The 22,536-nt window shown below is 40.5% G+C and overlaps 1 protein-coding gene across 5 annotated transcripts in view; it reads right to left on the reverse strand.

Moving 5' to 3' along the window:
- The window catches only part of CPNE4 (copine 4), a 424,379-nt gene that overhangs the window by 320,720 nt on the left and 81,123 nt on the right, over window positions 1–22,536 (reverse strand). The gene's annotated exons all lie outside the window — the stretch shown is intronic.

Consider the following 22,536-nt stretch of genomic DNA (forward strand, 5'->3'; position numbering starts at 1 on the left):
AAAAAAAACCTTCAACAGGTGTTGGTGCACTTAACTAAGAACACTGTTTTCCTATATGATTTGCATACATCTGCATAGTAAAATTTTTATTCTGTGAAATACAATTAATGAATTAGTGCAATAGACTGAGAAGTGTAATCCAGTTCTATATTAAGGGCAGAGATTGTGTGAAATTTTACAGGCTTGTTGCTTAATCAATTGAATCACTTTCCAAGTTTTTCAGGCTCCCAAAAATCCAGCTCTCCTTTTTTCTTCTATGTGATGGCACAGAGAGGTATGTGGCCCCACCTGAAGAAACAGTCCAAATTTCCCTTCCCTAAACTCTGGTCCACCTTCTCAAGATGCCCTCAGCAAATCAGCTCCAAGACAGAGGCTCAGAGTCTGATTTCCTGCTCCCAGTGCCCAAGTCCATTCTCACCTTTTCCTTTCCAGCTCCTACCTGCCACATCAGGATTCAGAATCAAAGTGGGGAAGGCAGGAGGATGACTGGGTGGGAGAAAAAGCACAGAGCCACTGATCCTGGACTCATGGCAACAGCAGCTTCAAATAAGCACTGCAGGCCCCACCCCCTCTCTACATGATAACCTGTCAATAACTCCTAGCATCAGGAGGTTCGGGGCTACAGGGATCCCACAGAGGCCGCCAATCCTTTCCTCTTTCTCTGAGGGAGACTAGACCTGTAAGGACATTGAAAGATTCTCTCAGGAGTGAAACTCAATATCCTTCTCATGGAATTCTGTTTCCCTGCAGATTCCCCAGGAAAACCAGCAATAGCTTCCTCAACCTCACAAGGCACTAGTCCCCTACAGAGGAATCTTGTCATCTATAAAATGAAGATAATCCCTCTATTAAGTGCCAGCTCGTTGTTAGCTAGTCTCTTGTTGCTGTGGTCAGAATATTTGTGTCCCCTCAAAATTCAAATGTTGAAATCATAACACTTAAAGGTGGTGGTATTAGAAGGAAGAGCCTTTGGAAGGTGATTAGGCCATAAAGTGAGAACCTTCATGAGTGGGATTAGAGCTCGCATAAGAGACCTGCCGAGCTCCCCAGGCCCTTCCACCAGGTGAGAGAGAACACAATGAGAAGTCCGTGACTCAGCGGAGGACCTTCACCTGACCATGCTGCACTCTGATCTAGAGCTTCCAGCCTCCAGAACCGTAAGCAATAAATTTTTATTGTTTGTAAGTAAGCCACTCAGTCTGATATTTTGTTATAGCAGCTTGAATTGGGTTTGACTAAAGGGCTGCAGACCTAGAGAAGAGAGGAGAGGAGAGAGAGGGCAACATATCTGTTCCCAATCCCTACCCTGGTCATTAGCTGTGACCATGTCCCTACATGACCCAGGTCCTGCCAGGCAACTCCATCTCCAAGGGCCCAGGCCTCACTGCACTTTGGGAATACTGTGTCCTCCTTGGCTCCTTCAGGCTTATTAGTAAAAGCTTTCTGCAAGTTTTAAATTGAACATTCTAGAAGAAGACGCAGATGCACTCAATTAATTGAACAGAATAGAAAGGAAGTGAAGGAAGCTGGGAGGTGATCCCAGCAGGAATCTAGCTTCAGCAGGGTTCCAAGGGAGGCTCTGGCGCAGGCAATGTACCATGAGGTGGTCCCACCTGAAGGAAGGGGCTCCAGCTCTTACAGTCCCATGTCCACCAGTCATGCTAGGGAAGCAGAAACACTTAGGTTTGGTCCCTCCCCTCCACTGGCCGAGAGCAATCAGCCAATTCTCCAGAAAGGAGCAGCTGTGAGCTATTAGCAGCTAACACAGCCATTAGGAGATGAATGGATTAACTTGATAAAGGGGATCTGGACAGAGTTTGCACAAGGCCTATTTCACCACAGTGGCTATTCATACACACATGAACTCCTTTAGGTCAGGGACTCCTTCTTATACTTTATTGCATCCCCAATAGTGTTCAACTACTTGATTAATATTGTAGACTGATGATGAAACCAAGACAACCATCACTTCTGGGGGAATATGGTACAGGAAAGAAATGTGGGGATACTGAAAATAAAGCTCCCAACTTTTTACTATGACTCCTGGCTTACCTCCCTGCCCAGGCACAAATGAAAGCCCTGACCAGATATATTGAAGTTCGTGAGTTCCTCTGGCTACTGAGAGGTAACAGCAGTCCTGACCTTGACTTTGGAGGTGGTTCTTAGGCCAGTGAAGTCAAATTGTTTGGCCTTGGCCCAGCAGAAGCTCACTGCCGAAAGGTGATCATAAAATACGGCTCTGTCAACGAGTGATGAGCTACTTCTAGCCCCAGATACGTGAAGTAAACAAGTAATTTCACACTCTGTTAGAGAACAGGATTAAAATATGGCCAGATTATCAATACATTTTCCATGGCCTATTTAAATCCTATTTGTTGTCTTTCATAAAATATCCTGGTTTTACAGAGACTAATGTCTTTTGAGAATTATTTTGATGAAAGCTGACTTTTGGCCAATTTTAGAAGCAAATTATAATTGCCCTTTCGCTCAGATAATTTAAGTTATAAAAGAAAAACAAAAAAACTACTTCAGCATATCCACACTCCCTAACAGGACAAACTGATCCTGAAACTTAATTAGGTTCTGAATGAGTTGCAAACAACGCCAAGACAATAGAGAGCTCAGGAGGGAAGAGAATCAGCTTGAGTTCACAGGGGAACCAACTGAGCAGAGCTTGTCTTAAAACTGTTAAGAATAAGTGCGTAATCACTGTTCTGCTTGCTTTGGCATTGTTTGGCCTTTTTAAATGTCGGAGCACATCCAGGGAAGGCCCGTATGCTCGATGTCTCTATCACAGAACATTTCCACCTCGACTCAAGAAATATGTACAGGATATGTTTTATGCCTGGTGCTGTGCTGGAGGTTGGCAGCACTGAGCATCCATCCACTCCGTTATTCACCTGGTTGTCAGTTGATTTCATATTCAACATGCCTTGATTTACTTTTGGATCAAGTGTCAACCTCCTGGGTGGCAAGTACAGTGCTAGACACTCTAAAGGATGGGGACATGAATGAGAGAGTCTATGTGCTTGCAGGTTCACACTCTGAAACACTGCTTCTCAGACTTGAACATGGTGGTGAATCACCTGGGGAGCTTGTTAAACTGCAGTTCCTATTTCGAGAGTCTGGGGTGGGCCTGAGACTCTGTTCCTGGGTGGCCTGTGGACCACAGTGTGAGTAGCCAGGTTGTTGTGTATAAACCAAGCATCTATAAAAGAGGGGAAGTGGCCCCAGAGTTTTTCTTAAGATCAGACACTCATATATGAGGTACAGGATGGCACAGAAGATAAGAGTAGGATCTAGCATCGCAGCATTTGAGGCTAACCCAAGCTCTGCTACTCTCTTGTTATGTGACTTTGGGCAAGTCACTTGAATCATCTGTGCCTCAGTTTTATCATGTGTGAAATGGGGATAATAACAGTTCCTTCCTTGCAGAGTTTTCTTGAAAATTAAATTAATTAATCCTCATAGAGTCCACAGAAGACTGCCTGGTTCACAGTAAACACTCAATAAATGGAAATTACTATTGTACTTTAAAAAATGACACCACTGAGTTCACATTATCAATTTCTTATGTATCTGCCAAGCACTGAACATGAAGCCATCGGATCCTCCAGAGACTCTTCCAGCTGATCCTCAAGGTAACCCTATGGAAGGCCTGGTGAGGCCGCCCATTTCACAGGGACAAACTTCAGCTTAGAGAAGGGTACAGCTGCACATGGCTACCCGGCTACAGCGTTGCAGAGCAGGATTTGAACTGGGAACTGCAGGTCCAGAATTTAGGACCTTAGTCACTGTGCTTTTCTTGCCTCCCTGTGAGGTAGGGACTGAAGAAGACTTTGAAAAAACTGACAACCGGAGACTTTCACCACACAACACGTCCAAAATTTTCTTCACCCACCTGGCTCCCCTGAATGTCACACTGCAGCTACCCCTCCTTCCCTCTCTCTGCCTGCCCCACAAAACTTCCAGCACCCTTCTCTCTCAGTCCTCTAGACTTTTATATTACATTTTTTAGTGTTTTTTTCTTTTATAGAGAGTCCGTTATTTTGTAAATTCATCTGCCCACTAGCTTTCTTTCCTCTCACAACTTTAATCATTGCTTACCCTGCTGAGCCTTCCCCACCCACCCCTAGCTCCCAGTTGGGCAGTACAAACACCCACTCTTCCCAAGAGAGTGGGAAAGGAAGGAAAGCTATGAATATTTATATCTTTTGTCCTCATTAAGCATATAATGCTCTATAAATTTCTTTTAAAAATAGCTTGCTCTCAGCCCCTGCAGGTGTGGCTCAGTGGAATGAGCACCAGCCTGCAAACTGAAAGGTCGCCAGTTCACCTTCCAGTCAGGGCACATGCCTGGGTTGCAGGCCAGGTCCCCAGTTGGGAGCACACAAGAGACAACCAAGCAATGTCTCTCTCACACACCGACGTTCTGCTCCCTCGTTCCCTCCCTTCCCTTCTCTCTAGAAATAAATAAAAATAAAATCTTAAAAAAAAAGCTTGCTTTCTTAACTGCTAATACTAACTACACTAAAAACAAACCTTGAGACAGCCTCTTGTGATAGGAATTGTCAGCCCCATTTCACACACATGAAAAATGAGACCCACAGTGAATAACTTGCCCCAAAGTCATAGCTGGTAAGTAAGAGCACCAGGAATGAAGCCTGGGTCCAATGAACTCCAAAACCCGTATTTTTGACCATATCTTATAAAATAATTTACATTCTTAATTTGCTTAGTAATAACTTTCTTTCTAGATCCTGCAAAGGCAAACTGCAACCCCATTCCAATCTTAGTAAACTGCAATGACAAGGTAAGTGCATGCTAGCTGAGCATGAGATTGTGCTCCAGAAACCTTTAAACATTCGCCTTTCCCCGCCTTGCTCTAGAGGCAGCTCACAGCACATTTGGAACTCGGTAACAGCAGCCTCATCAGTTGGAGGGTCTGGGAACTCAGTGTGCCTACTCTGACGATTTCAAGCACTGAGCACTTGATGAGGTACAGATGGTGGAGCTACAACACCCGGAAACCCGGGATAAACCCCGTAAACCACAAAAGGTCATGGTTTGAATGGATATGATTCCAAGTCGGGCAATGTGTGTATGTGAATGTTTTTCTGAAATACACTGTGCCAAATCACTCAAGTGCAGTAAATTATTACTTCAGCCATTTCCTGAGCTTTCTAATTTGAGACAAAAAAGAGACCAAAAGAAAAAAAAATCCAGCAGAGATTCTATTTCCTGAAAAACTGCTTTCTTGGGAAAATGTACAAAAGGAATCAGATATATTGATATTCTAGGAAGTTCTGGGCTCACACTTTTGTCTCTAACAGTGAATCATAAGATGAGATTTTTCTAGTAACCAATTACGTCCATAACATCTCATTCATATTAATTTTATAGCACTCAAATGTCACCCATTTTTAGAAGAACTGGATTATAAATTTCACTAGATAATTATAAAGGGTGATAGAAAGTTTTAAAAGTAATACTTGAATAAAGAAATCTTATGAATGACTGTCTCCTCCCTGTCACACCCACTCCCTTTCCCACCATACCAAAGGCAACAACAGCTCCTGAATGAGAAGAGAAAAAAGCAAATTTGGTGATGCTTTTATGATTTTGGCACTGAAACAGTTTCTGAATGAGTTGCAAATAATGCCACTCAGGCAACTAAATTTATCCAGTAGAAAGATCAAATCCCCCATCTCCTTTTGATCAGTTATTTTCCCTTTTTAATACAATCATAGGTTGGATTCTTCTACTAATATCATTTAGCAGGAAACTAAGGGCTCACAAAATGGAGCTTGTGCTTCTGGTCTCATACATGTGGCTACACTTAAAAGAAGAAAAGGAGCATGATTATTTTTATGTTCAACAGACAGCATATGAAACCAGAAGCCAATTTCCCTGAGAGAGCATGCTAAGTGATCTACTTATGGGTCTTGCTCTATTTCTACACCTTCTCATTTCAGACTTGCTTCATCTACTTTGAATGACATCGTAGCACTGACATGATTTCACTTACTTGGCAGACAAGATGGAGCATTTGAGGGAAGAAGAGAGAGTTGAATAAATGACAAAATGCAAAAAGTAGTACCTCTTAGGATACAGAACACAACCTCAAGTTCAGCATGGGCCAAAAGAAATGTGAGTGATAAGGGAAATGTTCTCTCTCTATGCTGTCCAATACGTGACCACTGGCCACAAGTAGCTATCGAACCCTTGAACTGTGGCTAGTGCAATTGAAGAAATAAATTTTAGTTATATTTTATCTCAATTTAAATAGCCACCTGTGGCAAGTGACTACCATATTAGACATGTACTGGTTATAGCTTTCTTTTTTTCTTTGTTTCTCCTGAAGACTAAAGCTGAATGGTGTTCTTCTTTCCAACACAAATGCAATGTCTAGGGCCTCATCTCAAAGCAGTTCATTAAACAGGACTCTTTCATAAAAAGAGAAATCCAGCTTCGTACTATTTGATGGAGACTGATGCAGAAGTGTTAAAAGGACTCAACAGGTCCAAGTTTGGCTCATAAAGCCTTTCCTCATCTACCAGCACCACTGATGGGTGACAACTGCATGGAGACAGATGCACAAGGAAGAGTGCTTGATTAGTTGATGGTGAGTGCCATCCACATGCAAGAAAGAAGAAACTGACAGCTCATGGGCCACATCCTGCTGGGTCTTGCAGAGACCTTAAGAAAAATACTAGAGTGCAGCTCTCCTTAGAACTTCTTCCTAATGTGTAATGATGTTTCTACGAAACACTTCAAAATAGGAGCTCACCAGCTCTGCAGTCAATGGCCTTGCTAGAGCAGCTCTGGATGAAAACAATGGAGAGACAAGAATTTAGGTAGACGTAGCATGTGAACAGGGTATGTTTTGGGGGGGTTGAGAGAGGAGTGTTTGACAGGGAGGGCATTTTGGAGGAGAGCATCACATTTGTCTCAGGGACAAGTCATATGACCAGCCACCATAGACACATGGGCAATGCATTGGAGAAGAGAGAAAGCACAGCAGACATGGAAGGAGTGGTGTCTGCATGACAGCAGTCACACATGGATGTGGGCATACACACATTCTTCGAGTCCCCCCACTAGCACAGAGAAACTTTAGGGGTTCTCTGGCAGCAAGTAGTGATATTGGCTGAATTGCTCGAGTCTATGACCTGAGCCAGGCTTTGTAGGAGACATTATTAGATAAGGAAGAAATGTGACAGATGGCCTGTGTGTGGCAGCTGAGACTTTGCATGAATTTGTGATCCTCACTGAATGTGAAGAGAATGCGAGCACAGGAAAACCTGAGGGCTCCAATGTGGGCAGAGACAGACCAGAGGAACAGGGCCACATGTAAAATAATAACAGCAGCAGTGACCCCGACCATAGCAACTGTTATTGGACACTCACATGTCCAGCAATGTGCTCCGTGCTTCCAGTTAATCCTTTCGATGGTTGTGACAGGCAGCTCGATATCATTTCAATTTTACAGATGAGAAAACCGTGTCTGGAGGTCATGAGATGCTTAGATGGATGGGAATATCACCTGGGTGGTACATGAGAGTCAAAAGTGCCTCAGAGACCCATGCACTTGAATTTGTGTCCTGGCTCTGACATTTCCTAGTTGTGCCATAACTTTGCTGGCCTTCAGTTTTGTCAATCTGAAAAGAAGATAGTAATAGCTACCTCCCAGGACTATTTGAATATTAGAGGAGATAACAGACATAAAAGAACCAAGCACAATAATGAACACAGTAGATTCTACAAATATGTTTTTTCTGTTTCTCCTGTCCTATGGTTTAAAATATAGCAAGTGCCCAAGTGCTCCCACACTTGAGTTCCAGATCATTTAAGGAAACTATGATTTAAAGATAAATCATTATTATAAATCAAGACTCCAAGTTAAAACTCAGTTCATGCTTGGGCCAAAAATTTGAGAATGAATAGGTTCAATTATAATTTAGACTGGTTTATGCGACATGTGGGATTTTCTGGAAAGTTCCACAGACAAAGGAATTAGCTTCAGAGGGGGTTAAACGTTAGTTGAACACATTCTGACTTGAAAAGTCAAAGTTCAGTTCAATTAGAAAGCCTGTTATAAATAACTTTGGCTTAATCATAGTCCTCTTTCATGGTAAGAGTAGAACCAAGAAGCAAAGGTAAAAATCTGTGTATGTGTGTACATGTGTAAAACCTTCTCACCAAACATTCCACCTGCTCCTGTAGCACTCTCACAGTTAGGCAGAGCCATGTGACAAGTTGAGAGGTAAATGCTTCAGGAAGAAGCACAGAAGAGCCAGTTATGTCCTCTAGCTGTCCTTTCCACCACTGTGTTGACCAAAGAAGACTATTACTAAGACAGTCAAGTGACAACATCAGAGCAACTGCAGTCACCGAGTCACCACTGAAAGACAGTAGCCCTAGAACTTAAAGGACTTGCTGTTAGTTAGAAATGAATCTTTGGTGCATTAGGCATTGAGATTTTGGCCTGTTTGTTACTACAGCATAACCTAACCTATCCTGAACAATACAATAGCCATATTCATATATTTTCTTGAATGAAACAAAATGTATGTGTGTGATGGTGTATAAGCAAAAGAAATTGAGAGAAAAGTATGTGAAAATATGTTCACTGTTAGAGAAAAGCATGATTTACTGGCTGTGGTTGCTAGGCCTCTCTCCTAAATTCAGGTAAGAGTATTCTAGAGGAAGCTACCTATACTGACAACTGAATGTTCCATCAGTGGCTATTCCCAGAATGGCTGTGAGGTAGAATGGTGTCTTGAAATCCAATTCTTGCTTTACATTATCCATCCCTCATTTTCTTCTTTGATCGCTTATGATTTTCTCTATAACCAGCTACTAAGTACCTGTCATCCCAGCATTGCAGGGACATGGTCATTGTTTATGACTTCTCCAGGAGTAATTAATTTTCTGCCCACAGGTTTGATCTCATGTGCCTTCCATAGTCAAACATTTTTTTAAAAAATACAACTTATAGTTTTATTTTATTTAGTATTTCTCAGAAATCAAAGAAATTCACATCCATGATTTAAAATGAAAACTATTAAGAAAGCACAAAGGAACAAAAACCATTTGTGATTTCACCACCCAGATGAAAACACTACTATTTTTGTATATTTTGTTACAGCCTTTTTATGTTTATGACTTTTAAACAGAATCAAAATCTGTGCATACTTTCATAATGCTTTTCAAATGATACATTAAAGAATATATCCCAGTGTCATCAACTTTTATAAACACAAGTTTTGATAGCTAGTATTCCATTATACTGCCATATTAAATCTAGTCAACCAGTCCCTTTTCCTGGATATTTAAATCATTTACAGTGTGTTGTTATTTAGTAGGTATATATATCCCAAAGCCCAGCTTCATAAAATTATATAGACCCATTCCTGAAAGCAAGCTGATATGTTTGCTCTGTGGTCGTCCAAGTGGAGCTGGGGGTCCATCTGGCTTGCGAGAATGGCCAGGAAAACACAGAAAACCCATGAAGACTAGAGAGGGTTCTAGTGGTTCATGCCAGTTAAGACTCAGGCTCTGAGGAAAACGGCTCATTTTCCTCTCAGCTTTTATCTCTAATCCTCCTCTTGCTACCAAGAGTAAGACACAGAGGGACAAGGCAAAGGCACCAAGAGGCCAGCTGCCTGCCCCTGTTCCTCTCTCAATTCAGAAGATGAAAGGGACCCTCCTGACTCTCATGTGGTCCAGTCAATTCAACAGAATGGGGCACTAAATGGGGTTTGGGGTCAATGATCCACTTGGTGACAATGTTTATCTAGTGTCCTCCATACATGACATGTCTCCTGGGAGCCCACCAAGGACACTGAGGGAACAAAGGTCCTGACCCCATCTCATTAGAGGCCCAGCTAAAAACAAACGGCTAGCATCTAACATGTTCTATCTCCCTTTCGTCCACTAAGTCTTCATTTGTTCCCCGCCCTGATAACCATTCATCCCCATCCTCTGTCCTAACTCCCAACTTTGTTAGCTAGGGCAGTGAAGAGCAGGAGGGATGAGACATTTAACGCAGTCATGAAGTTAGTTCAAACAGTAAACTAAATAACATTGACATTATACAGACAGGATTTAGGGAAGACCACAAAAATGACAAAAGGGACGGAAAACTTTGTAAAAGGATCTAGGATGCAAAGAAAAGAACAGATTGTCTTCCAATGAGTAGAGCAATGGTACCAAAACCTTTCTGCATCCAGGAACCACTTGAGGATCTTTAAAAGAATACTGACAGCTGTGTTCCTTCTCAGCCATGCTGATTAACTGGATGGAGACGTGAGCCCTGGGAAGTTTAAAAACTCCCTAGGCGATTCTAATATACATCAAGACTTGGAAACCACGAGTGTAAAGATTTATGTTACAGGATGCAGACCAGTTATTTTGTGTCCAGTCCTTAGAAAGAATGGAACAGGGAACATGCATATTTTGACTCCAAAGGAGATCAAACCCTAAAACAAACTAATAAATGCAAATACCAGAGTTATCAACCAGGTGACAGAATGACTTATGTGTCCCTAGTGCTCAAACAGCAGAATCATAGTTGCATCCTCACCTAAGGTCTCTCTTCCCTGGCTTTCCAAACAGGGCAGTGGCCTTTCAGTGGAAACCTGGAAGCACAGCTCAGACCAGGGGAGATCTTGGCCTTCAACAAGAACCAACTGCAAGATTTTCCTCTTCACGTGGAATTTTCATGTGAATACATCTTCATAAAGAAGTTATACTCTCAAAACCTGAGGGTCCTTCTTCCAGTCATTTTTTATTTGTAAAACCTATCTGTTGCTCTCCCTTCCACATTCCTTTTACTTGGGATTCCACATATGCTGCCCCCCGACACACACACACACACACACACACACACACACACACACATCCACACACATCCGTTTCAGCTAAAACATCACCTACTCCAGGAAGCCACCCAGGCTATCCCTAGGCTAAAATGGTTGCCCCCTTCAAGGTTCCTATAATACTTTGGGTTCATCACTGCACCAACAGTTATCTTACTTGATCAAAATCATCAATTAACTTGACTGCTTCCTTCACAGAACTGTAAGCTCCATGAGGGTATGGGCCTTCCAGCCTTCCATCTGTACATCCCCAACAACTGGCACATGACATAAAAAAAAAAAAACTCTTTGTGCAGAAAAGAAGGTTCTGCTTCAGGGGAAAAAAAGAGATTTTTACTCTTCTACTTGAATGGCAAAATATATCTTTTAGGATTGGGGATGGTGAAGGAAAAAATGGGAAGAGAAAGAAGAAAACTATATTCTTACCATGTACCCAGTGCTATTCTAAAGTACATCGATGCAAGTGCCTTGGGCCCTGGGAGCAACCATCTGAAGAAAGTACTAAGGCATTCCCCATGGACAAGGTTTCGGACAACTTGGGCAATTTCCCCAGGGTCAGGCAGCAAATGAGCACTTGAAAGGCAAGAAACAAACATGGGCACTCTAACATTGGTGATTAATCACCATGTCATCCTGCATTTATTGAGAATTTGGGGGAATCTAGGGATATTTGACATGTTTTCTTGCCTGTGTGGCCAGGAAAGCAAGAAAGTCAGAAATAGGGTTGACCCTTCCACATCTGCAGATGGGAGGAAGAGGAGACTAACAGAAGAAAAGGTCTGCAGGCCTCGCGAAATTTCATCTGTGAGTGGCATGCCGGTGTTAGGGAGATTCACTGATTCTGGTGGGTTTCAGTAGCAAACAAGCCAACTGAGGAAAGAGGGATGTTAATTAGGTATCATAGCAGTTAAGAATTAATAGAAAAAGTTCTATGGTCTCTCTAATGTGGTTCTTAAAAACAGGTGCAGACACACAACATTTAAAGCTTATTATATACCCAAGGTAAAGCTTATTTAAAGCTTATTATATACCCAAGGTAAAGCGAAAGTGTGATTTTTTAAGGGAAATAATAAAATGGATAAATAGCTCCCCTAGAATTATTTACAGAGAATCTACAGAAACAAGAGGCAAGTATGAATCAGAAGGATAAAAAAAAAAACCTGTGAGAAACTCCAAGGGGATGGACAAAATGAAGAAAAACTTCTAAGTGTGTCTCCTGCTTCTCCTCCAGTTAGCCTGGGACAAGCACCGGAAGAGGACAATTAGCCAATGATCATTTGTTGATTTGAAGCAGAATTACTGGAGTAGATGCATCAAGAATTTAAAATGAATAATAATAATAATAATATGACAAATAAAGAGATCAATAAGAAATACGAAAAGAATTATAATGAGAAAAAACAAGTAGTGTTATTAGAAGATAAAATAAAATTAGAGTATGAACAAAACAAGTGAGGGTCTATGAGGAGGGGAATGGGAAGGAGAACCAGAGAAGGAAGCCGATACTCCTAGATCACGTACCAACCCGTGGACCTTCCTTGGAGAGGCACACCCTGGTTGCAGGTATAGCTGTTTTAAGCAAGAATGAACTTTTCAAGTTTGTATCTGCAAATCTCACTTTTCAAAATGTGAGAGACTGTTAAGAAGATTCTTTTAAACTCCATCTCCCAGTTCTGAGTGAGAAATTTTCCATTTCTCTCTAGTCTCCAAAATTCCTTTACTACTCTAGAGAAGAGTGAATATTTAAAGTCAGGTCTTAAACAATGGGTCACAGTTCTTAAAGCAGGCAAGAGAAAGGAAACCAGCATACCATGAAGATGGAACGGCTTGGGCAAAGGAGTGGAGGTCTGAGGTTGGTGTGATGGTGGGTGGTGGGGCGGGGTACAGCCTGAAGCAATCTATGTGGTTAGAATGTAGGTTGTGGTGGAGAGGAGAGAGCTGGACTGAGGGGAGGCTGGATTGAAGGAACTTGTGTGCCTTGCAACTAACAATAGCTAGTGTAATTTATTGAATATTCATCTGTTTTCAGTAATTTTTGCCTCGCACCTTTATTTTGCATTCTTTCTTTTTTTAAAAAAAATATCTTATCGTTTATGCTATTACAGTTGTCCCAAATTTTCCCCTTTGCATGTCCACCCAGTCCCCTCCCTCCATCAGACAATCCCCACACTGTTGTCCATGTCCTTGTCCATGTCCATGAGTCATGCATACACGTTCTTTGACCAATCTCTTCACCTTCTTTCAAGCAGTCCCCACCTTCTCACTCCCCTCTTACAGCTGTCAGTCTTCATGTTTCTATGTCTCTGATTCTATTTTGCTCTTCAGTTTATTTTGTTCATTAGATTCCATTTTGTGAGTGAGATCATATAGTGTTTGTCTTTCACTAACTGGATTATTTGACAGAGCATAATAGTTTCTAGTTTCATCCATACTGTTGCAAAAGGTAGAAATCACTTCTTTTTATTGCTGCATAGTATTCCACTGTGTAAATGTACCACAGCTTTTTTTACCCACTCATCTACTGATGGGCACTTAGTCTGTGTCCAAATCTTGGCTATTGCAAATAATGCTGCTATGAACATAGGGGTGCATATATTCTTTTCAATTGCTGTTTCAGAATTTTTAGGATATATTTCCAGAAGTGGAATTGCTGGGTCAAAAGACAGTTCCATTTTTAATTTTTTGAGGAAACACCATACTATTTTCCACAGTGGCTATACCAGTCTGTATTCCCACCAACAGTGTACCAGGGTTCCCTTTTCTCCATATCCTCCCCAGCACTTGTTGTTTGTTGATTTATTAATGATAACCATTTTGGCAGCTGTGGGATGATATCTCATTGTGGTTTTAATTTGCACCTCTCTGATAGCTAGTGATGCTAAGCATTCTTCCATATGTCTACAGGCAACCTGTATGTCCTCCCTGGAGAAATATCTGTTCAGGTCCTTTGCCCATTTTTTAATTAGATTGTTTATCTTCCTGGTGTTGAGTCATATAAGTTCTTTATATATTTTGGAGATTGAACCCTTGTCCAAAGTATGATTGGCAAATATATTCTCCCATATAGTCAGTTGCCTTTTCATTTTGATGGATTTTTTCAGCTGTGCATAAGTTTTTGAATTTCAGTAAGTTTTTGTCGTCCCATTTGTTTACTTTTCCTTTGTTTCCCTTGCCCTAGGACAGGGGTGTCAAACTCATTTTCACTGGGGGTCACATCAGCCTTGCAGCTGTTTTCAAAGGGCTGAATGTAATTTTAGGACTGTATAAATGTAACTACTCCTTAACAGTTAAGCAAGAGCTGAGTGCTGCCACTAAGTAGAAACAAGGTGCCAGGCCATATAAAACAAGGTCAAGGGCTGGTGTTTGCCACCTGTGCCCTAGGAGATATATAGGCGAAAATACTGCTACTTGAGATATCCGAAATTTTACTTCCTATTTTCCCTTAGGATTTTTGTGGTATCACAACTTATAGTTAAGTCCTTTATACATTTTGAGTTTATTCTGGTATATGGTGTAAGTTGGTCTAGGTCAGGTTTTTATTTTTTTTACTTTTTGCATGTACCAGTACAGTTTTCCCAACCCCATTTGTTGAGGAGACTGACTTCAGTGTATGCTCTTGCCTCTTTTGTTGAGTGTTGACCATAGAGACATGGGTTTATTTCTGGGCTCTCTCTGTTCAGTTCCACTGATCTCTGTGTCTGTTCTCATGCCAGTACTGGGCTGTTTTGATTACAGTGGCCTCGTAGTACAGTTTGATATCAGATATAGTGGTCCCTCCAACTTTGTTCTTTTTTCTCAAGATTGCTGAGGCTTTTTGTAGTCTTTTTGGTTCCATATAAATTTTTGGAATATTGTTCTATGTCTGTAAAATATGCCATTGGTGTTTTAATAGGAATTGCATTGAATCTACAGGTTGCTTTGGGTAGTATGGACATTTTAATGATGTTAATTCTTCCAATCCATGAACATGGTATATGCTTCCACTTATTTGTATCTTCCTCAATTTCTTTCTTCAGTGTGCTATAGTTTTTAGAGTACAGGTCTTTTACCTTTTTGGTTAAATTTATTTCTAGATACCTTATTGTGTTGTTGCAATAGTAAATGGGATTTTTAAGTCTCTCTTTCTGATAGTTCAGTATTGGTATATAAAAATACCATCAATTTCTGAGTATTGATTTTGTATCCTGCTACTTTGCCAAATTCATTTATTAGGTCTAGTAGTTTTCTGGTGGCACCTATAGGGTTTTCTATGTACACTATCATGTTATCTGCAAATAATGACAGTTTTACTTCTTCTTTTCCAATTTGGATGCCTTTTGTTTCTTCTTCTTGTCTGATCGCTGTGGCTTGGAATTCCAATACTATGATGAATAAGAGTGGTGAAAGCAGATATCCCTGTCTTGTTCCTGATCTTAAGAGAAATGCTTTTAGTTTTTGCCCATTAATTATGATGTTGGCTTAGGTTTTTCATATATGGCCTTTATTATGTTGAGGTATGACCCCTCTATTCCCATTTTGCTGAGAGGTTTTTTTAAATCATAAATGGGTAATACATTTTATCAAATGTTTTTTCTGCACCTATTGATATGATCATGTAATTTTTATTTTTCATTTTTATGTGATATATCACATAAACAGTATCATACTTATTGATTTGCAAATATTGTACCAACCTTGTACCCCAGGATAAATCCCACATGATCTTGGTGTATGATCCTTTTTAATGTATGGCTGGACCTGGTTTGCTATATTTTGCTGGGGATTTTAGCATCTATGTTAATCAGAGATATGAGCCTATCATTTTCTTTCTTTGTTGTATCTTTACTTGGCTTTAGAATTAGGATAATACTGGTCTCATAAAAAGAGCTTGGAAGTCTTCTCTCCTCTTGAATTTTTTGGAATAGTTTGATAAAGATAAGTGTTGGTTCCTTTTTTTAATGATTGGTTAAATTCACCTGTGAAGCCATCTGATTCAGGACTATTGTTTGCTGGGAGTTTTTTTGATTGTTGCTTTGATTTAATTAGTTGCTATCAGTCTATTCAGGTTTTCTGCTTCTTCCTGATTCACACAGTTTTGGAGAATACATGTTTCTAGAAATTTACCCATTTCACCCAGGTTGTCCAATTTCTTGGCATATAGCTCTTCATAGTATTTTCTTACAATCCTTTGTATTTCTGTGATATCAGCTGTTACTTCTCTTTTATTTCTGATTTTATTTATTTAGATCCTCTCTCTTTTTCTTAACGAGTCCAGTTTAAGGATCATCAATTTTATGTGTCTTTTCAAAAAACCATCTCCTGGATTCATTACTGTTTTGAATTGTTTTCTTAGTTTGTGTCATTTATTTCTGCTCTAATCTGATTATTTCCTTCCTTCTACTTGCTCTGGGCTGTTTGTTGTTGTTTTTCTAGTTCTTTTCTAGGTGTAGTGTTAGATAGTTTACTTGAGATTTTTCTGTCTTTTGAGGTCAGCCTGTAATGCTATGACCTTCCCTCTCAGGACCACTTTCACTGTGTCCCATAGGTTTTGGGTTGTCATGTGTTCATTTTCATGTTCACAGGTACTTTTTGATTTCTTCCTTGATCTTACTGATAACCCATTCATTATTTAATAACATGCTATTTACCCTCCATGAACTGGAATGTTTTTGAGTTTCTATTCAGGTTGATTTCTGGTTTCACGCCATTGTGATCAGAGAAAATACTTGATATGATTTCAATTTTCTTAATTGTATTAATACTAGGTTTGTGTCCTAACATGTGGTCTATTTTTATGTATGATCCATGTGTACTTGAGAAAAATTTGTATTCTGCTGCTCTGGGATGAAATGTTCTGTAAATATCCCATTAAACACATTGTTCTATAAATATCCCATTAAACACATTGGATCTGGTGTGACATTTGAGGTCGCTGTTTCCTTGTTGATTTTTTGTCTGGAATCCATTGGTGACAGTGGGGTCTTAAAATCCCCTCGTATGACTTTATTGCTCTCAATTTCATTTTTAAACTCCACCGAGATTTTCTTTATACATTTAGGTACTCCTATAATGGATGCATATATGTTTACAAGCATCATATCCTCTTGTTGGATCAATCTCTCTAGTATTACATAGTGACCTTCTTTGTCTCTTGTTTTGTCTTTATTTTGAAGTCTATTTTGTCAGATATAAGTATTGCTACCCCAGCTTTTTTTGTCTCCATTTATTTTTTTTCCATCCCTTGACTTTCAGCCTGTGTAAATCTTTTGTTATGAGGTGGGTCTCTTGTAGACAGCATATATATAGGTCATGCTTTTTTAAGCATTCAGCTACCCTATGTCTTTTGATAGGAACACTTAGCCATTTACATTCAAGGTTATTATTGATAGGTACTTATTCGTTGCCATTTTTTCTTTATACTTAATGTTACTCACTCTCTGTGTTTCTTCATCTTAAAGCAGTCCCACTAACATTTCTTGTAATGCTGGTTTGGTGGTAATGAACTTTTGTTTGTTTGTTTGTCTGTTTGTTTCGGTCTGGGAAGCTCCATACTTCACCTTTAATTTTAAATGGTAGCCATGCTGGATAGAGCAGTTTTGGTTGCAGGTCTTTGCTTTTCATGACTTTGGCCTTCTGGCCTGTAGTGTTTCTGTTGAGACATCAGCTGACAGTCTTATAGGAATTCCCTGGAGGGTAACTGTTTCTCCCTTGCTGACTTTAAGATTCTCTATCTTTAAACTTTGCCATTTTAATTATGATTGATCTTGGTATGAATCTCTTTAGGTTCATCTTGATTGGGACTCTGTGCTTCCTCAGAACTTGTATGACTTTTTCCCTTCACCAGCTTAGGGACATTTTCTGTCATTATTTCTTCAAATAAGTTTTTATCCTCTGCTCACTTTCTTCTCCTTCTGGTATCCCTATGGTGTAGATATTGTTATACTTCATGTTGTCCCAAAGTTCCCTTAAACTATCATTCTTCTTAAGTATTTTTTTCTTCTTCTGATGCTCTGCATGGGTGTTGTTTTCTACCTTGTCTACCAAATCTCTGAGGCAATCCTCTGTTTCATATACCCTGTTTTTAATTCCTTCTGATATATTCTTCATTTCAGATATTGCATTCTCCATTTCTTACTGGTTCTTTGTCCTTTGTCCATAGAAACTACTCATAGTTTCTACTTCCTTTGCATTTTAACCCCTGCTGAGGAGAGAGCAACATAGGCAAGATCAGGGGGTATCAGAGACTGGCTTTAGAGCACGACCATTCCGCACATTTTCCTGGGAATTGTACTGGTGCTTGCCCTCATAGGAGATCCATAGAAACACCCTCCTGGTTTCTGGCAGACCTGAACTCTGGGCTCTGGAGACCCCACCCACTTTTCTACTAGAAGCTCTGACTCCTGAGTGCAGGGAAATAATCCAGGACAGTCTCAGACATGTTCTCTGGGGTAGGGAAACCTACCCACCATCTTCACTGAAGTCTAAACAGCACCTTCCCCACCCTCACAAGAGATCCAGGGGTCCCATCCTCCCAATTCCACCATAAGCCTTCTCAGAAACAGTCTGGTCAGTGACTAAGACCCATCCCAGGGACCTGTGTGCTGGTAAAAGCCAGCCTTGCAGCACAGCTTGGCCCATCCCATGTGCAGCCAAGCCTGGAGGAGACAGCCACAAACTGGGGATTGTTTTGCACCTTGAACAGGCAGCCAACAGCTGGACATGAACAGCATCTGACATTGGCTTACACCAGCTTCAGACAATGTCAGAACCATATCCAAAGGGAGAATCCAGCAGGCAGACACTAAACGCTGCTGACACAAATTCCCCTTTGTTCTTTTTCATTATTTTTTCTTTTTCATAGCCTTCGTATTATTTTTTCTTTTTCTCCCTACTTTTTCTTGCATATCTCTTATTGTATTTACTCTACTCTATTCTTACTCTATTGTTTTCTTCTTTCCTTATTTTTTATTCTTTCTCTTTTTTTGTTCTTTTAATTTTTTTGTTTTGTTTTGTTTTCCTATTTCTATTCCTTATTCTTACTGTTTCTCTTCATTCTCTCATAATCATTTTTCTTTCCTTTGGTCTTCTTGTATTCTTTTTTTCCTTCATTGTTCTATTTCCTTTTCTTATTCCTTGCTGTATTGTTGTTGATTTTGCTGTTGTTGTTGGAGGGGTTTTTTGTTTGTTTTTGTTGTGCATTTTTTGTGTGTGTTGCTTTGTTCTGTCAGCATCTGTACAACAGTGTTCAAGGCGTGATTGGAGTTGAGCCTTTCAGTCAGTCAGCTGGAGGGGAGATTCCACCAATGAACAGGCTGACAAAATCAAGACCCAAATGCCACAGGAGAGCCCACATAACCCACACAAGGGACGTTCCTAGAGCATCCAGCTCAGGAGATCCAGAAGACAACACCACTGGGCCCCACAGGAGTCCCACTACATAAGGTCACCCCACGAAGGCAGGGAGTCAAAGTGGACCTATCTAAACACATGGAAACAAACAAAAAGAGACAGCTAAAATGGGGAGACAAAGAAACAATCCCCAAACAAAAGAAAAGGAGGAATCCCCAGAAAAAAGAGCTAAATGAAATTGAGGCAAGCAATATATCAGACTTAGCGTTCAAAGTAAAGGTTATAAGGATGCTCAAGGAACTTAGAATCACAAGGAATTTAGTGGGAACAACTTTCTTTTGCATTAGAACCTCACAAAAATCTTATAGTTATTCTTATTTTACAGATAGGATAACGGAGACTCCGAGAATCTTATTTGCTCTTTAGTTTTTTTGTTTTGTTTTGTTTTTCAAAGGATTGCGCAGCTGTCTGATGTCAAAATCTTGCTTGTTTCCAATCATGCTCACCAAAAAACAAACATGAACTACTAACTCCCCTCTCTATATTTTTCAGGGACCCCAGATGCTTTTTAGGATTAAGGACAAACTTCTTAGTACAGCACACAGAGCCCTTCTCCCACCACATCTCCACAGGTGCCTTTCCCTCCAACCAATTCAACTGATGTGCTATTTTCCACACATTCGTGTGGCTCTGTCACAACTCTTAAGGAATCTCATTGGCATTGCTGAGTTATTCATCTGGTTTCCACCCCAGACTGGGTGCCCTCTGAGGTCAAGGGGGTGTCCTATTTATGTTTTTTGTCTCATGTCTATACAATACCTGGTTCAAAAAAATGAGGACTTAATCAATGTTTACTGAATGGATGGATAAGTGAATGAATCAATCAATTAAGCAATGAAACATCTTTATGTTCCCTATGTAAAATGACCCTCCAAAGGCATTCAGCAAGATAACTGACCCTCTGGTCAAGATATTAAACTGAGTCACATTTTCCTCTGCCTGTCTTCACTCCCCAGCCTACCTCCCCACCATGGTTTTCTGGCTTTGTCTGTGAAGAAGGCGACAGAGGTAGCTAACTGTGTTATGTTTGCGAGAACATCCATTCAAGGGCAAGCTTGCAAACAGGCAAAAAAAGGTAATTTCCTTTTCTTTGCTCTTTGCATTGTTGGTGCTATTTAGCTTTATATATAAAAATTATTCAAAAACATATTAGATGTATTCATAGGATCAAAGCCCAGAAGAAAATATACTACATTGTGAATCTAATGCAGTGTCAGGGATCAGAGGTGATCTTAATTTTCCTTGTTGTTCATTCGGTATTTTCTAAATTGTAGGTAATAAACATGCATATGTTACTTTTATAACAAAGCATGAAGCAAACTCTACAGACATGAGTTGTTACATAATATTCATGTTCAAAATCTAGAATAGGCATGCATTAATTATATCTATTATATCAGTGAATTAAGTAAGTTATTTAAAATTTATGTTTGCTCTTCTAAAAAATTACTTGCAGGTAAATTGGGATGGTATTGAAACAAAAACTTTGTCATTTATGCTTTAAATCTACTTGGCTGTGAAATCCTAAGGGAATTTTATCATGAAGGCACCTATTAAAAAGAACAAGCCTTTCAAGCCAGTGACCCTCAATGCCTGTATTCCTTTGCCATTTAACAACAGGAGTTGCCCATCTGTTACAGACAGGGGTCTGAAAGGGCAACGGCATCCTGGCAGTGATGCCCACAGCAAGCATGCCAAAGCCCGTCTCAAGACGTGAAGCTGTGTCCTAGCGGGTGTGCCCAAGGTGTGATCTCCATGTGTCTCCAAGCTGTGCCTGTCCCATGTCTGCATTTGACCGCGCTTGTGAAGGCAAACATCCTGGAGTGACTGCTCTGCTGTCCACGCTCACTCTAGGCCAGACTGGAGCAGATGGAAGAACATTAGGTCTCCCAGGCACAAGCCAGGGGAAGCTGTCATTTGAAAAGCTGTTGTTTTCCTGACACCTCTGTCAGGATGTGGAAAGATTAAAGGGAACGAGCAGCAGCTGGCCGTACTAGCATCGAAGCCTGGCTTCTGGTATTGATGGTGAATAATGAGGCTCTGGATGCAGTCCAGTGGAGAGGGCCAATCCTCGGATTAGCCAAGGGAAAGCAGAGCTAGAGAGTCTTCCAAGCAACAGCCACAAAGGAAGTCATCCTGATTTCTGGCATCCATTAAGTAAGTATCTCAGTTTCTGGGAGGGTTCAGATTTTTTAGTTTAACCAGATTTACATGTCATACATCCTGCCAACCTCTCTTTTCATCACCAACCACCAGCCCCCAACATGTTTTCACACACAAAAAAAAACATTTGTTGTGTTCCAGAAGATACCAACGAGTTGAAGGCTGCATTTACTCTCTGTTCATTCATTTGTGCCAGATAAAAAGCACTGATATCGTCACTCTACTACAAACACTAATGTCACCAGGGATGAGAAATTCACAGTAAAGACCAAGATTTGATTAACCTTTGGAATCATCTAGGTCTCTGATTTCCTTTACACACTCTTGTATCAGTGCACAGGTATCGAATGAGAACAGAGAAAGAGATAAAGTTTTAGAGCACCTAGCTCAATGGTTGACAAGGAGACATTGTTCAGTAAACACTTACTGAATTGATCAATAAATCAACTTTGGCCTTAAGTGTATTGTTCAATGCATTATCTGTTTTCTTCTACTAAGGGGTTGGTCAGCAGAAGGCCAACATCCAGCTAAAATTTCCCATCCCCCTCTTCCTTCTCCATATACACTTAACATGCTTCTGAGTTACACAATCTGGACCGGTTTTAGCCAAGCTCAAGTCAGTTCTCTGGCAACCTCTCACCAACTGTGATCAGCACTCCTTCCTTTCCTTACTGCCTAATATTAACAATAACCATAATGGCCAGAGGGCCCTTACTGTGTGCCAGGAATTGTTCTAAGCACTTTACTCAAATTAACTTCTTCAGTTCTCACAGCAAACCTGTCAGGTACATTTGTATGTATGTAAGTTTGTGTATGTATGTAATTATACATTATTATTATCCTGCTTACAGATAATGTGACTGAAGTTCAACCAAATACTGTAACTTGGTCTATGTCACATGGTTACTAAGTATCGGAGTCTGACATCAGAGCTTGTTCTTAACCACTGGCCTCCCTTCCATGGCCCTTCCTACTCTCTCCTTCCATTCCATCCATGGTATTCCGATCGGAACCATGGCTGTGAAGTTAGAACACAAATGGCACTAATATAGACCCCAGTGGTTTCTGGGTAGCTGCCACCCCAACCCTGGGCCTACTTAAG

This window comes from Phyllostomus hastatus, unplaced genomic scaffold (assembly GCF_019186645.2).
Source record: "Phyllostomus hastatus isolate PE091 unplaced genomic scaffold, TTU_PhHast_1.1 phas_scaffold_129, whole genome shotgun sequence".
In the NCBI taxonomy this organism is placed as follows: domain Eukaryota; kingdom Metazoa; phylum Chordata; class Mammalia; order Chiroptera; family Phyllostomidae; genus Phyllostomus; species Phyllostomus hastatus.